The sequence below is a fragment of the Bombus impatiens genome, unplaced genomic scaffold (genome assembly GCF_000188095.3).
Source record: "Bombus impatiens unplaced genomic scaffold, BIMP_2.2 scf_0582, whole genome shotgun sequence".
Taxonomy (NCBI): Eukaryota; Metazoa; Arthropoda; class Insecta; order Hymenoptera; family Apidae; genus Bombus; species Bombus impatiens.
The window spans coordinates 364488-383501 of NT_177001.1; the positions used below are offsets into that span (position 1 = coordinate 364488).

Sequence of the window (19014 nt, forward strand, 5' to 3'; positions counted from 1 at the left end):
TATTTCTCTTATTATTTCAACGATAAATTCGCTATGAATCTCTCGTGATCGTAGGATGCGACATCGTAAAACGAAGAAGGCCGGATATGACTGGAAAACACGGAATCAACGTTTAGAAACGAATAACTCGATAAACGTCGTCACAGGAGGTCGTTAAAGCTCGAATATGAATTTGCGTAAACAGATAGTTTAATGGACACACGTGGTATTATATCGCTGGACAAACAACGTTCTCTTATCCACCTTCCTCTTGGCCAGTTGTTTCTCTTTGACTTTAAAATGGTCTCGATTTGCGACGAGGTCTCGCTATCAGCTCCGTGGAAAATGCACACGTGTCGTTATTTCATATGACCGATCGTTTGGATCTGTACCATGTCCCCTATCAAATTCGTTCCTTAAATTATTTAGATTACAACGAAAATGCGATGCGGTCGAACGATTGAAATCTTGAAATATTGCTGCTTCGCAACCTCAAATTAACTGGATCGCCATTCTCATTCTGTTTGTTAACAATAATCGATAAATTGAAACTTAAACTCGAACGTCGTTTATTTATTTCGAGATTTATCCTTCACATTTGGCTTCTGAAAAAAGTGACATTTTCACGATATAAGAAGTTAGATCGCGCGTTAATTCACGACTGACATGATTAATTAGGATAAACTCGATATCACGGATCAAAGAATAGCGAGTATCATAAATACAGCAACTGCATAAAATTGTAATAACCTGCCGCGCTGGAAAAGATCACGCTCGTATTTTCTTCTTACGTCAAATACAGCGATAAAAAGAAATATTTACAAAATGATTAAAAATTTATCAATATTAAGATGGTAAATTAAAAATATAATTAACAAAAATATAACATAAATAATCCAAGTGGCAGAAAAGTTTCTTTGTTTCAATTGTTAGGTAGAAATGCAAATTTTTAATAATTTGTTAAGTTTCATCCTCTGCGAATTAAACCGAAAATCCGATCTTCTATAATGGAAATGAAATTTTTTTTTATTATTTTATCGTCTATGGTGTTCCACGCTTCAATAATCGCATCCTTTAATTCCACAATCTTGTCATACTTTCGATTTTTCGAATGAATCCAGCAAACTAGCATACCCCACATATTTTCCACTGCAGGCAATTCCAAAAGAGGAATATTTTCCGAAGACCGGCGTAAACTGCTGGCCGATGGGTGCATAGTCTCGTACAAATATTGAGTTTTTATCATTATTTTCTATGCGAAGGTGTTTTTAATAATTATCCAGCATATCCGTGCAATCGATATTATTCGTTCTGTTTGAGATGAAAGCAACGCCAGAAACGGAAAACCTCGCGCAAACCCGGACGCCTCTAAAATTGCGTTTCGAAAAATATTCTGTTTCCTTCCTACGCCGATCGTAATAATTGTAACCGGCCGGGCTGACTGAGTTAAACTTTCTTTCATTACCGAAAATTAGCTACAGACAAAGTTATTATTAAAAAATAGTTCGAAAGAAAATAGATTGTAATTAACTGTTTTTCAGCTTGCGAGGAAGAAAATCTTGTCTCTTTACCAGGAATTTTTAATTTCGATGCTTCTCTTTTTACATTAATTCTTAATATCGGTCAATGACTTTGATGAAGTCAATGAATTACGTGTTATTCTTAGTGTTTTACGTTCATCTCATAATTTTCGCGCTCGACGTGGACTCTTCTTGTCTCCAAGATTACGTTTCCTTGCGACACAAGGCGATCTATACAATTGCGATCTTTGAACGGTTCAGAGTATAACAATAACTATAACAACTATAACAATAACGTAACAATAACAGAGCAATATAACCGTATTCCCTGCATTCAATGCGAAAAGCATCGGTCATTGCTTTTTCTTTAATAGAAAGTTCCTCTCCGCGAAGCGTTTTCTTTTCTAAAAGACTTTATTCTAACCAATAAATGTAACGACCGATGCCAAAGACGTGGAATAAAAGAACAAGCAACTGCGGCATTGACAAAATAACAGGAAGGATAAAAGTTGATATAAATGGAATATTATATGAAGAATTATATGGAATATATTAATATATGGATGCAAAAAATTTAGTACTTAACTTTCTGGTCCTTTCCAACCAATTCTACTGTATGCGTTAAATCGATTTCAACTGTACTACATATTACTGTGAAATAGAACATTGACATAATTTTTCCTATATTTTTGACACACACTGTGTATCATCATCTACCTGACGATTGATTGTTCCCAGATAAACCGTATCATTCGACACTAACAAATAAGGGTGAACATACGGGGGGTGAACTTTATCTCCGTAAGAACGTGAGAAGAATGAATTGGTCGACTGATGTCGTCCGTTACGTCCACTAACCCAAATTCTAACCTAACCTAATCCAAATATAAAGTTAACCCAAAGTTGATGCGGACCTAACTCAAAAACTAATTCGAGGGGTCAAATTTTTTATTTCTCACGTACACTGTGATGAAAATTTCTCTGTATCCTTAAGTCAAATATGGTATACGATAAGGTGGAAGAATTTAAGAAATGGTCTAACTTTAGGTTAGGGTGTTGCTACCTTAGAAAACTCTTTTTCTGTCCATCTTTTAAAAAAGTGTATATACATTTTTGCGTGGGAGACGCACAAGGTTGGATTTTTCGCTTCGAATCGAACCGCCGGGAACTTTCACGGAGTTTTACTTCGCAAATCTATCGCGACAAGGTGGAGTAGCGTTTTTCTAAAGCCCACGGGATCGCTTGAGATATTGTAGCGATCACCGCCATCTTTCCCCACAAAGTAGCCACCACATGGAAACGAGACTTAAGGCATCGATTGAATTGAAAACTAAGTTCGGAGGTAATGTTAGAGAAGAAAAACGAAGACGACAAGATTTTGTAAATGTAAGAAAAATTGCAAGCTTGCGATATTTTATATTTTTCACCTATTTTTATTTTGATTTCACGCGTTTGCAAACACGATTCTCTAAAAACTGCAGCTGCCGCGCACAATTTTCTTATTTTTCATCTTCGTCTGACTTCGAGACACGCGCTATTCATCGGTAACTTTATCTTTTACTATGATAGCTTTCTTTTATACTGTTCAATAACTTTGTTATTTCTACTTAAAAGGTTTGCGTGAGGTATAGATGATCAAACAAAATTAATTGCATTATCCAAATATAATATTCGAGGGTTAATATGCAAGAATCTGAGAGAAGTGTTTGATAGAAGCAACCATTTCGCTGCCACTTTCCCGCAAAAATGTTTTCTTTGAAAATACATTAGGCACGTAGTTAGTTTGGCTTTGGTATCTTCTTGTGTCATGTGTTCAACGTAAGTTCGGATGATAAGTCTTTATGGTAGCTCAAGAGGGATCGATGATATATTTTTAACATGTTCTTGTAGGGTATCCGTGGTCCTCTGTAGAGAGCAAAATTTTCATTGAGAATAGAATGGACCGTCCGTTTAATTCGTTTTCTGCTTGAAGTATCAAGAATTTTGACTCATTGTTATTTTCCTCAAGATTAGTATCGCATAGTTGAAATAAGAAATTTCGATACTAAGTAAATTCTATGTTGAACAAATTTTCACGTCAAAATTTTCATCTAGATTAAATTTTAACGATATTACTACCAACGACTAAACTATAAAACTTGTGCCAGACAAATCAAAATATACACAGCACATGTTTTACAAAAAACTATTAAAATGCTCAAAACTGCATAAATTTATATATAAAATTAAATAAAAAATTATGTATTGGTCACTTGGACTACTCTGATACCTTTGTAAATACTTTTTTTCAGAAAGCTTTAGATCATGCAAATTCTTCCAAATAAATAAATACAGTGTCAAAACAAACAAAACAACAATTAACAAAAGTGCTAGTAAAATTCTTTGTGAATCTGTAAAGAATATGATACTGCATTTAATTTTTTGTGAAATGTAACTGTCCATTGTAAGGTTTAAGCACTATAATGTAAATATAAGTTACAATAAAGAAAAAAAGAAATACCCATAAAGATCCGTTTTCAGTGGAACAATAGTATTGGCACACTTGAAAAATTTGTTGTTACGTGTATTCTACCTAAACATTTGCAATGTTGACATGCCTGTTATTCCTGCAATCAAACTGAGCATCGTTTCTTAAAATTCCCAACAGTATCTCGCAGGAAAAAGGAAAAACCTGAATAATGGAACAAAACAAAAAAGAATAATAATAGAAAAATAAAAATAGAAAAATAAAAAAGAACAATTGATGAAAGATTGTATTGGATTTTTATAAGCAAGGAAAACCCTATTCGGAAATAGGAAAAGTTATTACTAGAAGTCGTTTTATTGAAAGAGACGTGATAGAGCGATTTGTTGGCAAAGGAGATATAACAAATGCAATACTTTGCTGAGAAAAAGTAACAAATGCACGAAGCGAACGTCCTCAGAAGCTTACAGACCGAGAAAAAAGAAAAATTGTTAATATAATAAAAAAAGTACCTAAGACTATATTCTCAAAAATAGCTTGAATAGTAAAAAAAACGAACCTAACATGGAAATACACTTTATAACAGTTCGAAGAACACACAAAACTGTAGTATGTGAAACAAGAATTGCAAGTCGAAAATCACGCATTAACAAAATTAATAAAAAAAAAAAAATAATTGCTATTCGTTATTAATTAAGTACACGAAAATATTGGGTTGGCAACTAAGTGATTGCAGGTTTTGTCGTTAGGTGGTATTGACAAAATCCGCAATCATTTAGTTGCCAACCCAATAAAACTGAACTAAATTAAATGAAAAAGACATTGTCCAAACCGTTAAACAAAGGGGTGGTGGCTTAATGATATGGGGGTGTGTGCGATTTTTTGGAGTATGGAAGGCTTGTTTTTGTTATTGAAATGCGCAAATGCAATTATTTAAATATCCCAAGGAAAAGAAGAAGAAAAAATAAAATTTAGGACAAAGTTATTATCTTTTAACAGGATAATGATCTCAAAAAGTGAGCCTATATTGTTAGATAATGAATCATTTTTAATATACTGCATACGTTAGCTACTACCCCACAATCCCCAGACCTAAATCCTACTGAGCATTTTTCGTTTGAATTATGAGGATGGATTTAAAGCAGATCATATTATGTGTCAGTAGGATCTGAAGAAAGTATTCCTTGAGCAAAAAATAAATGGAAAAATCAGAAAAAATTAGTAGAATTCCTAATCGTCTGAAAGCTATTATAAAAAACAGAAATGCATATTAAAAATATCAAATGTTAGAACAAATTTGTATCGTAAAATCGTAAGCGTACTAATACTTTTGTTCCGTTGAAAACGGACCTTTATGTGTTGTGTTTATTTGTATTATTTATTTTTATTGCATTATTTCTTTTTCTCCATTATAACTATTTTTTAAATTTATGATTCATGGTATACTTAAGACTCGATAAGAGCTGACAGTTATATTTTACAAAAAATTCAATGGAAAATCTCGTTCTTTATAGATTTATAGAGAATTTTATACGAAGATCTGTGTATTGTATCTGTACACTTATATTGTATATTGTACATCTACAAAATTTCTATGAAAAAATTCTCAATTTATTATTTCGAATATCTTTCGACTTCGACCACTGATATTCTATGAAACACATTCGAGCGACGCAGTTATTCAGTTTCTACGTGTTCAAAACACTTTGAAGGAACCACGTGTGACCACAATAGGTTGCAGAAGCGCCAGCGTTCGCTTCATGACTCCGGAACAAAATCAACCCCTTTCTCTATCGTAGATCGTAAATTTCCTCCAAAGTTTTTTGGGGAACAGGTTCTTTCTCGAAGACCAGGAAAGATTGAAATTCCTGTAGGGTAGCTAAACCCTGCTGATACCTCGACGTCTGGAAATAGGGTAACGTGAAAAATTAGAAGGACTTTCGCAGAATACCTTCCAGAGGATCCCTCGACCGCGGAAAATAACTTGGAAACCTCTAATCCGTACAATTCTTTCTTACTTTCTTCGCTCCATGATAATCAAGTTGGAGTTTTCTGTATTTATAAGTTTAGAGTCTGCTTTAGAAGATTAGGTATCCGCAGTTATTAATTTACTAAATTGGGAAAATTTGAACGATTCTACTGGAATTTTTTCTTTAACTCTTTGTAACTGCAGATTTGGTTAATTATTTAATTAATCAAGTTAAATTAATTACAATTACTGCGCAGATTTCAATTTCTAAATTTTGCCAATGCTAACAAAATTCTCCCACGTGAGAGCAAGAAATTTATTAAGAAAAGAAGCAAATTTTGCATGTTACGAAGCAGTTGATTATTTATTCAACGCAAAATAGTATAATAATATAATTGTACAAAAGAACCCAAGATAGACAATATACCTGTTTATAGAAAAGGATAGTTAAGCCAGGATTGTCAAGAATTATGTTTTTAATTTTAATCTCTCCAATGGCGAGCGTAGGAGGATCGTCACAGTGTTTTAATACTCTTCCGGAAATGGTTTGATGACATGCATCGTAATAAAAGACATTTATAATATTTCAGTAAATTATTATGGACACGCGTGCATAAATTAGGATAAACAATGTTTTAGGATAAACAACGTTTTTCATACATTTTTCTGAAAAGCGACAATATCATAGTGGTAACGTTGAATTGTAAATATAATTAATTACAGTTTCAATACCATAAAATAACTATATTATGAAAAAACTTATTTATTTAATAAAGAAAGTCATTATTTTTGTTGAAGTCTTTACAGGTTTCCAACTATTGAATGAGAGTATAAATAAATTGAACGTATACAAAAGTTCGAAAGTTTTTCGAGCTTGACTTTCCTCTCGTAAACGAAATCTGCTTTGTCTCTGAGAAATTTCTAGAGAAATTATCCTTCGTTAGTTGTCCCTTTTACCAACTTTAGCAAGTGATTAACAGGTTCAAAGTGGTATAAAATCAAAGCTTTTCTAATCAAACCCGGCGTATGATTAAGTACTAATCAAAAGAACAATTAACTTTTTTAGTATACTATTGCATAATTACAACGTTGTGTTTCAACAACTTATCATCTAATTAAGTCACAGATGTATTTGCGTTGCTTAAAATTTTATTTCATCTTCAGTGTATTATATTTTCTTACAAAATTTGTTTCCAATTTTACCGCGTTATACCTTCTTTCTTATAGAATTTGGTTATATTTTTATTTACATATTTTATTATATTCTATTTTATTATATTTTCTATAAAACGTCAGAGATGTGTCTCTATTATAACTAATAATGAATAAGAAAGAAATCTTTACACAGCCTCAAAAAAATTGTATTTCTAGAATGAAAGAACTCTTTAATTAATCAAGTTAAAATAGTAACTATTTCTAAATTTTGCCTGAAATAATTGCTATAAATAAAACGTTAGAAATTGCCAACGCTAACAAAATTCTCTCAGAAATTTAATAAGAAAAGAAGAAAATTTTGCATGTTACGAGTTGATTATTTATTCAACGCGAAATAGTATAATAATATAATTGTACAAAAGAACCCAAGATAGATATTTTCAACCGAAGCCAAGCAATTGAATCGAAGTAAAATACCATATGTAGCCAGGCATATGTAAACCGTAAATTCATAAATCTATCGTTAATCGTTTAGTAGAAGAAATAAAGTCGAAGGAAATGTGCGACAACGAAAAATTCAAGGGGAAGAGAAGACGAATGACAGGAGGCAATGTCGAGATATCGATGGTACTTTCCAGCAGCCGTGCCCCATATATCCGGCAGGTCAAGTAGAAAATGCCGGTCCCCCGAAGACAATATGGCACAGTATAGTTATAGCCAAGGCTGAACACAGCTCGTTTCGTAACGAGTATCGCCTCGCCTTGTTGTTTCCATATTTGTCCGATGTTATTAATACCATTAACGAACTCGGCATTCCTTTCTTTCACTTTCCTTATTTTCTTCTTCTTCGTTTTCCGTTTCAGTTCTCTTTCTTCTTCTAATAAATCCATTCAATTGGTAACCAGCAGCGGTTACGTCACGGCTATTTTATTAATTTGCATGCTACGTTTTCTTGGCTACGACTTAACAGCCTCTGAAAGGGAAACGGCCGTTTCTCCGCTTGCAATAACGAAACGTTTCTCTATACTATGGTTTTCACGAAAGTTTCGGGTAGGAAGGAATAGGGTACAGGTCTGGCTGAAACGGCTGAAGGAAACACGCTGAAAATTGTTCGCAGCGTGCGAACAGTTTCGTTGCGCTTTAACTTCGCCTGGTTTACGATATTCGTTGACAGTTCTAATGGTTTTCGTACTCGTTCCACAGTTATTAAGCAAAATTTAATTGTTGTCTCGTTGACTCTGTTTAGCCAGAATCTCGCTTGCTTTCACGGGATGAAAAATTGATCGGAGTTTCTTATTTTCATTTGGAAAATAGGATAATTGGTTATTAATGGACTGGTTGATATTCGTATAACGATGTAGTATTGTGTAAATTCATACAACAGGAATATGCATAACACAGGATATATTATGTAAATGTAGTCCATACGAGACTCTAATTTATAGGTTTTGTTCAATGAATTCTGTATAATGCAACCTTTTTTATATTCCATTGTTTTCCATTCTACAGGGTGGTTGGTAACTGGTGGTACAAGCGGAAAGGGGGTGATTCTACGCGAAAAAAGAAGTCGAAAATATAGAATAAAAATTTTTTTTTTAATTTTTCCATCGAGACAACGATCTACAGTGAGACCCGTTATAACGTACCCCACGCGTACCGACAAACAAAAACAAAGCCTCGAACGAAAAATTTTTATTCTATATTTTCGACTTCTTTTTTCGCGTAGAATCACCCCCTTTCCGCTTGTACCACCAGTTACCAACCACCCTGTAGAATGGAAAACAATCATTTACGTTACACAGATTATTGTATCTTACATATAATATGTTACAGGAAACGAAACGTATAATGACGTAAAAACATCGAATTACGAAGGATCTATAAGAATGCATAACACGTTTAGAGGCATAACACGAACAGCAGAAATGATTTAACAATCAAAACGGTGATAAAACAGTCGAAGAAGAATACACGTAAACATGAAGTTTATGATATAAAGAACGTTCTTTCCTATTTTCTAAGAATGAAATGTCACCTCTTTGAGTCGTTGGAAGAGGGAAACGCTTCGAAACATAAAGAAAGTAACACATGTCACCCTAAGAACCGTGACGTTTAAGAACTTTTAAGTCCACGCTGACCCGAATCTCGTTATCTATTTTAGACGTGCGTATAATCGAAATCGATATCCTCGAGTCTTTGCAACTCTTAAATTTACCTTCGTTCTTCATTTTTCTTTTTTTTTTCATTTGCTCCGCACAGCCAAAACAAAACTAAAAGAGAACGGACAGGATGAGCATAAAATCGCGTTTTACGAGCCAGATGATCTTTATCTCGAGTTTTTAATACTTCTAAACCGAAACGAAAGCGATAATCGATGACAGTCTAATGATCCTAATCCGAAACCGACGATTTTATTTACGCGGCGCAACGACGCGGCTCTAGCCAGAATTTACGATTGGTTAAAGTTAAATCGGAGAGTCGCGTGATTCTTTTAGCTTGCCGGCAGGAAAAGTGACTTTACCTGTGAAATATTTCATACACAAAAATGTTTTATATACGGGATAGCGTAAGGAACAACAGGTATTTTAAGAAAGATATTAGATTAGACGAATGAGGAATATTTATAGTTAGAATTTAGTGTTGCAACCCTTGTTTGTGCTATTACATATTTGGCAATCGTAACAATTTAGCATTAGATCACTCTATTTCGGAATATTTCGTTTAATTTTATTTTATCACTCATCTATATCACCGATCTAAAAACTGATAAGATTGACAATTTTTTAAATTGTCGTACAGCTTTTTAAATTACTATTCACCAATTGTTACTATCCTTCTGACATTATATCTACGTATACAAATGGCAATATCGTACGACTATCAAACGTATAATAATATATTGTTGGTACAGTATCTGCAGCAAGCGTACGACTATAACAAGCCTACAGTATCTCTACAAACTAATAAGATCGAAAATATTTTAAATTGCCGTACAACTTGTTTATTGAGATGCATGTAACTTTGTGTGCTACGCCGGATCAACCGTGCAGTAGTGGTACACATATACGTGTGAGAGTACGCGTATGTGTATGCACAGGGTCTCGTAGAACAAAAGAATGTGACTGTTTCGCACGCATCGTAACAGTAAGACTTGAAGAGTGCCGAAACACATGAAATGGGTATCTATGAACATCTTGTAAATCACATGTTAAATAAATACAAAGCTATTTTATTATCATCTCTACATGTAATGAAAGTATTCCTACATATTTATTTTGGCGATTACGATCCACAATTCTCAACATTATTAAATTATAATCCAACAATACCTACTATCGTTCTGACATTATATCTACGTATACAAATGGCAAAATCGTACGACTATCAAACGTATAATAATATATTGTTGGCACAGTATCCACAGAAAGCGAAAACGACTAATCTTTCAACAGTGAATCGTCGTATATAATACAATTATTAACGTTTATTCTCTATTAAAGATTGAAACACGAACATACGAACTCTTTGTACAATATCTCGTATTTGATAGAAATGTAGGCTACCTCAATATAAAGAGGAAGCTGTTTTTTAAATTATTTATTCTGAATCCGTCGCTAATTTCAAAGGATTACAGCGATACTATGTCACTGCGTGTAGCTTGGTTGAGGAATCGCTTGAAAGTTTTTGAGTTAACAGGGTGTTGGAGACGAGCTGTAGTTGGGAATTTCTCTTCCGATCTAAGACGCGCAGCTGTTGCGTTTCCCTAGGTGCTGTCGTTCGATGGACAAGCAGGCTGACGACATAATAGCGATGCCTCGATTCTCCGCGAAGTTGCTCGTAAAAGAAACAAACAGCAGATGCCGCTAACAAGGTGCGAAACGTTTGGAGAGAAATAAACGAGGAAATGTAATAAGCAACCGTGGCGTGTCGTTTTATTACACGATATATACGATATATCGATCGGACCACCCTTTCGACTTTCTTTTATTCTTAACATAGCGTGCGTCCCGTGAGACGTTGTTATACTTTTATTGATACGCTGTTCTTAATGTAGATCTTTTTTATTTATTTTTCAAATAAAATTGCTGCACAAGAATATCAAAAGACTGGGAAGTAGTGGATTGGCAACTAAGTGATTGCGGATTTTGTTAATACCACCTAATGACAAAATCCGCAATCACTTAGTTGCCAACCCAATAGAAAAAGGAGGATTAGGGGAAGAGGGGAGAAGCAAGCGTGCGAAGAAGATGAATAAAAGCAACGAAACGGTTATTAAGTTAGTCCCACAAATATAGAAAATATCATACTTTGTACATTTTTCACACGAGCGGTCTGCTTTGTAACGTAAATAATGATAATTGTCATAGTAAACTTCTTAATATTGACGATATTTCTATTAACGTTATCTATGCATTTTTATTGTTTATTAATAAATTTCTACTAACACTGTCTCTACATTTTTATTAATTTCAATAAATTTCCATTATTTTTAATAAATTCCGCTCTAAAGAGATTTTACTTAGTCTTTTATCTAGTTTATTTAGATTTCATTTAGTTTCCGCCAAAAATTCAAAGAAAAAAAAACAGCAGGTAACGAAGACTTTACAACTTTCAGACTTGCGTGGAATTTTTTCTCGTCGCGTGTGGAACGCTGTGAATACTGTGTTGCATTTCGTTACGGCCAGTGACGTCGAATTCCGTGAGGGGGCGCGAAATAAAATACGATCTCCGAGCTTTTACGGCTTTCCTCGCGTGCAACTGGAACGGAAAGCTTCGATGGGAGTTTCCCAGTGATTTCTCGCTGGTAAATCGAGATGTTGGCAGGCCGGCCAGTGGTTTTAGTTCACACGAGGCGAATAAAGTTCCTTTGACGAGATTCTCGAGTGGGGAACAGCTACATTTTACACAAGTTGCCGTAGCAAACGATTTCAAGGGATTCCGATAAACGACCAACTTTCCAACTGTTTCGAGGAAATCGTTGCTGGATCACATTCCCGCCCATGACAAACGAATCTCTGTTTTGTAACCGGCATGATAGGCCAGTCTATGGACGAGATCTGTAAACTCTCGTAGAAATGGAGAAAGTTAAGTCCGATAACAATCGAGAAATTTGTGAGGTATCGCGGTAATCGAGAAATTTACGAAGTGTCGTAGAAATCGAGAAATGAAAGGAAAACAGAGTTACAGAATCGCGTAGTGATGGGTTCTATCAGGCAATCGAGAAAGTTGCGTCGTTTATGACAAAAAAGGATGATGCAGAAGTCGTAAAAGAAACTCTCTTGATTACCTAACAAATTTGACAAGTTTTATGTAGAAAGGATCCACGCGAATAAATACAAATATAAAATTGAATTTGATCTTTCACGAATGGGGTTTTAAGAAAAAACTGCACTTTCCAAGGAGCATCATATTGAAACGCGAATTAAGAATAAAAGATTCGAAGAGCAAGCTTGGAGGTCGGAAGAAACGTTGACGAAGTACTGTACGCTTTAAAAGGTTGGAAAAAAATTGAAGTCATTTAAATCATGCAGAATGTTGAAATATCGTAGCGCTAGCTGGCCAGCGTTCGAGAAGAAACGCGCTAAGAATTCCGGGGAAAATACTCGATGGCCGAGGGGATGGAAAGCAACTTAACGTAAACCGTACGCGGCTCATAAAACCCAGACACCTAAACGCTCTTCCCCCAGCGAAAAATCCCCAAATGCAACCCCTCGACTCTCGGTAAACGCATACAGAACCCTTGAATCTCCGTACTTCTTGATTCCATCAACATGCCTATTTTCTGCACTCGTTCGATCGTAACGAAAAATGTTTTATCGTGACGCAGAAAAAAAAGAAGAGAAGTATAATATCGTGTTCTGAGGACGATTTTGGGGATAGCTGCCATTACCATAAATTCCACGAGGTGTTAAACGCTTTCAAAGGAACAACGAAAGGAAGATATTACTCGGACATTGTAAATAACAAACAATTACGTATACATAATACGACAAAGTTATGTTAAATAATAGAATTTGTTGATTTTATGACTTATATGAATTTATCAGGCGACCATTTAATTTGTTAATTGGGTCATTCTCTGATTAGGAATTTCGCTAACTTTGAAATTGAACATTAATACAGAAGAACTGGTTTTAGTACTTAATGCAATATAACAAGAAATATATTGCGTTTTTAATAGAAGTGCAAGAATGTATCGAATAATAGAGGTTTATAATCAATGAATAATAATCAGTGAATAATAAGTCATATGAGTAATAAATTACGTACAAATATTTTTCTAGATAATGTACGTATTCGTAAGGATTTGAATTTGCATTTGTATTTATTCTACCATACCATCTACCTATTCTAGCATACCATCATAGTCTTTAATCACATAGTCGCCAACGCAACTTACAAGATGGAACAAAGTGTGTAGTAGGAACGAGAGTATAATTCGGAAACGAATAAAGTGAGAGCAAAGTCATAGGGTTGGTTATTTTCAGAAGGAAGAATCGTTGATTAATTCCACTCGAAGCGGCGACGAACCGTGATCGTCGACTGTTTTCGTGACAGAGAATTTAATAAGAGGAATGGAAATGAAAGGAATACTGTAGAAATGTCGGTTAACGGTCTATCAAATCTTTTCGTGTACGAGTGCATTTTTTTTTTTTTGGGGTAGAGTTAAGATAAAGAGAGAACAGATGGATGCGAATAAAAAGTTACGGGGATAATGCAATTCGGGAGCATTTATTAGATTTCGTGTTCTCTGGAGCAAGTTTGCTGAAAGAGGAAATGAATACAGCTGGTAGAAAGACTGGCTAAGATGTATGGAGGATAAAATGCACCATGTTTTTCTAAAATGTGGTAGAATTAACGAGCCATAAACGAATAATAAATGCTACATTCTCTGTGAAAGAAGAGAAGATTAAAAAGGAACGAACAGATTTCTGCTTTTACTGAGAACAGATTCGTATACATAGCAATAGTTAGTTAGTTAGTTAGAAAAGAGACTAAAAAGAAAGTAAAAGAAAATTATCCACAATCAATAAACAGATTATTTCTTGCCTGTGATTGAGAAACAGAATAAGAACAAATGAAGGAAGTTACGTAATAGCAAATAATGATATAGTTCACAAGTGATACTATTCATTGCAGTCGCTTCTGTTATAAAAGCTGAGGAAGGATTCCTTGCTATTGTTAACGCATACGATTCTTTTCTGGAACAATAAATACCATTTCGATTGTATCATTGGTTGGAACTTGTAAACTGACTTTGATTCTGAAACTAAAATAGTGAACTGATTTTAATTGGAAATCCTAATTGATCATTGTTAATGTAACAACCGATCCTTCCTATCTTAACTTGAAATAGCAGGTAGCTATGATATTTCAAGGTAAATATTCAAATCTGTATTCTGTTAATGGCAGATGTCTCTGAGACATCCAGCTTTTAGTCTTATTCCTGTTCAAGCAGCTTTCAGTTTTGACAGAATGAGGAAATTAAATTACTCCGACTGCGTGAGTGTTAAGAACTTTTAAAGGATGAGCTTACGTAGGATAAATCGATTCTCCTGTGTCATTTTGAAGAACAATGTTTCAACAACGATAATTCCCATACTTTTAGTTCTTATTATATTCTATTATGTTTTTTATGTCTTTCGTACCATATTATTATTTAACGATATTCTTCGCGAATAACAACTCGACAAATGCACGTGGAATTTCTATTAAATGTTTTTCTCACCACAAAGTAGTTTGATGAAATGTAAAATTATGTTTTATGTAGAATTTACATAATAAAAATTTCAGAACAAAGAACAGAACAGAGGATGCTAAAATTAATAATAGCAAAGAAGAATGAAATTATACATTTTTTATTGATTCTATATTATATATGTTATATATAATTAAATAAATATATTTAAGAAATTGGAAAATTGTTCCATAACATTGCCAGCTGAAATTTCGCCTAGAAATTTCAAATTAACCAGCCTTAAGTGTACAAATAAGATACAATGAGAGTAAAAAATAGTCAACACCCACGTTTGACAATGTAAAATCTTGAAATATCAAACATAGAGCGGGAAAGGTATAGTCTATGAACTTTTATTGTGAAACGAAAGAACGTCTCTCTGTCACAACATTATCTGATTAACTTGCGTGATATTACAACTAATGACAATAAACACTCGCTTTATTTCTACGTTTCTTACTGCTGTTATTCTCTCATTTTGCCACTTTACTGCAGTCTGTATTCTTCTCCTGTTGATGTTTAAAAAACAGATAGTGAAACAACGATAGTGGAAATTTCGTAAAGGAACAGTACGAAAGGAAATGTTGAAAGGCAGCAGAATTACAACTTACAAATTCAGGAAATAAATATTTCAGAGATTTAGAAATAAATCAAATTTTTAGGAATTTAGAATTCTCATTCACTTTAAATAAATTTCAGCCTTTAATGACGCGAATAGATATTTTTATAAAATCATACTCGGAAAATACGCCATAAAAGCTGTTGAAAGCACGGACTCGACGCTTGAAGAAAATTATGTGATTTATAAGCTCTAAATGTAGACTCAAAATGTGAACAACTAATGATCGCTTGTTGGAACGTAAATTAAAAGAAACTGCTGTGTTGCACTCAACAGGGTGTTGACGAATAAGAATGACACTTCCTCTTAAACGAAACAATGTTTTCAATTATATATCATAGATACTGTACATTACGTTTAACTCTCAGACATTATCATTATAAACTTTCGAATGTACCAAATGTCAAAGCTCGGATAAACAAATGCAACTATTGTGCGTTAATTAATTATGTTATATCTTAATTATTCCTTACCTAAAATTCAATTTCCGCTTCATCTTTCCTCTTTTATATCATAAAATATAATAATATAAAATATCTTCGAAACATTTGAATTGTTCGAAATAATAAGATATTTGAATTATTTCGTACTAAACTATCCGATGTATTAAACCTAAAATTAGTCGTTCCAGCTTGATAATTTCCAACATAATAGAAATGTCTTCGTTGTAGAATTCTTTTTACAGAATCACGTAATTATTTCCATGGATGTTGCAAAATAAAGTTTCGAAATTATTTTCTAATAAATTCATCGATATAACGTAACGTTGAACGATGAAACGAGATTCGAGATCAAAGGTATTGGGTGTTTCATAAAGCGGTGAATTCATCGTGAAATCGATGAATATGTCATTCTGTATCAGCACAAACGGAATATTTAGGAAAGAAAGGCAACCCCTGAAATTAATACCCTTAGTACCGCATACGTGGCAGGAAAGTCCAAGTAGTCAAGCGTTACCATTATGATTTACTATTCGGGTCTAATCTAGCGAAAAATTATTCGACCTTGCAAGAACCTAGCGACTGTTCAATAAATATGGTAATTTTGACAAATGAAAAATATAGGAGCGAAATATACAAATGGTATTTTCCACGCTCTTATTATTTCCAGTGAAACCTTTTTTTATCAGGTTCTATATAATATGATCCCTGAAATATTCACTTACAAACAAACTATTAATCATAGTGCGGATTCTTACGTATTTCTAGGAAATTCAAAAGTGTAAAATTGCACAGAATGCACATAGTATGAAAAACTATATAAAATATTCAAAGTATAATGCTTTGTATAACACTCGATATGTAACGATGTTCCATTACGAGGTTCTATGTTTTAAATTATATTCTCAAAAACATGAGATCGTATAAAAATCAGCAGTCTGTTAATAATAATAATCCAAGAAACAAGAAGGAGAAGGGCTAACATAATCTCGAAAGCTCTTCCAATTTCACGCAAAGTCATTTCGAATAAACGTACAGCCTCGCGTAACAGTTAAATGAGGTGAAAAGTGGAAACATGGTGTTACGCGGCTTCTCCGCAACATCATTCGCGTTCTTGCGTTTTCAAGTTAACTAGGTGCGAAGTATGTTTCATGTTCAAAACGAATCGTGTTAGCGGAACGCTCAGCTCTGCAACCGAATGTTGCTTTTATCCAGAGTATACAGTCATTTTAGTAACTGTCTGGCAGAATTCTTACGAATAAATGAAAAGTGTCTGACCTCGTTTTCTATACGCTTTTCACAGAAGTAGTAAAATATCATACGGCCGTATGTCCCTGGTAAACACTCGCTGAAACTGAAGATAAGGAAACTTATTATCCCAGTTTGGTAGTTTTAACTACACACGAATTAACTTAAAACTGGTGTTCCCGAAATGTCTATTTACTAAGACAGACAGTAAAAATCTCTCAGTAGGAAAGTTACTAAAATTCATAGTGTGTCAACTATAAACTTTCTATTGCCCGTCGCTGCGTGCAATGAAATTATGCATTTCTAAAAGACTGACTAGACTGCGAATTTTTATGCAAATTTGTATTCTTACGAACAGGACTAAAAAGATAGAATTTAAATGAAGATTCCTTTCATTTATCAAGCGTTATAAAGAGTACTCTCTCTTGGATATTGGATTGGCAACTAAGTGATTGCGGATTCTGTCGTTAGGTATTGACAAAATCCGTAATCACTTAGTTGCCAAACCAATATATACAATCTGTCATCATGTTGCAATAAATAAACTTATAGAAGAAAGTCATCTATTTCATGGGAATTGAACATTAATCGTATGCTTATGTAACGAAATTAAGAAATTAATAAAAAGTGAAGCTGCTCGTCTTGTGCGAGGCTCGTATTATTATCGTATACTTCATATTCGTAGTCTGTGACTGATTATACAGTTATCGACCGATTAATCTAGAAAATAGTTTCTTAAAAAATGATATATTTCGTTATCACGTGGACATATAAAAATACCTAACAAAACGTAGGAGTGAAAAGTTTGTATGGTTTCATAGTTATGAGATTATGTATACATTCATCGATAATTATTAATTTCTCCTTATCTTAAGACGTGTCACAATACCACGTAATTCTCCCACTTTGACATCAATAATGATGATTTCAAACAGTTACACTATCTTGGCTAGCATCCAACGAAACGACGCTAAACTGACAGTGTCAGAATTGAATTAAGGATAGCATAGATTTTCTCGTCCATGGGCGAATGAAATACGAATTCGACCCGGATGGCTAATTAATGCGGATTCGTGGCAAATTAATTGCTTAACAAACGGCCGTTTCCTCGATCGCTGTTGGCCATTCGCGCGATTTTCCACCGTTATACGAACCGATAATCAACGCCGTGAATCTAAAATCGATTCGATTTACCTCGACAATTCACTGGAACGGTTCGATTGCCCGTGGATATCAAACTGCCAATGTATCACAAAATTGCATTAGTCCCTGATAATTATTTCGGAAAGACTTTCTCTATCGTTATTTGCAAGTCACTGAATACTTAACAGTAGGTGCGAAACAAGTGGATGAACGTAACATAAATTTCTAACTACATTTGTAGATTTGTTAAGATCTATTAATATCTAGGTACTTATATTATCGTAGATCTACAGAGATATTCATGTTGTAGGAATTTAATTCCTCTATACTTGTCAACATTTATTACGATCTAGTAATTCATATTACAAAGGAGGTTACATCATATCATCCCTTCTCTGAAAATCTCACTGAAACCTATTTAGACTGTCATCTTATTTTCTCTTATATTGTATGTATTATATTATATTATACGTATTATTATTCCACTTACTACTACTACTGCTATTTTAATTTATAATATGTCTATCTAATTCCATCGTAAAATTTTTATATAGTGATCCATAGATGGTTGTACTTTACTATAGGTATACAAAAACTACTTCTAAAAACTCCACGATCCTCTTCAGTTTCGTGCAAAAAAATAATCTGCGTATAAAAATTGACTGTACCATGAAAAGAAAAAAATCATCCATTCGTTCCTCTAATTCCATCAAAAAAAAAAAAAAAAAAAAAAAACCAA

The 19014-nt window shown here is 33.8% G+C and overlaps 1 protein-coding gene across 6 annotated transcripts in view; it reads right to left on the reverse strand.

Annotated features, from left to right (window-relative positions):
• The window catches only part of LOC100749922 (growth hormone secretagogue receptor type 1), a 74279-nt gene that overhangs the window by 30406 nt on the left and 24859 nt on the right, over positions 1-19014 (reverse strand). The window lies entirely within an intron of this gene.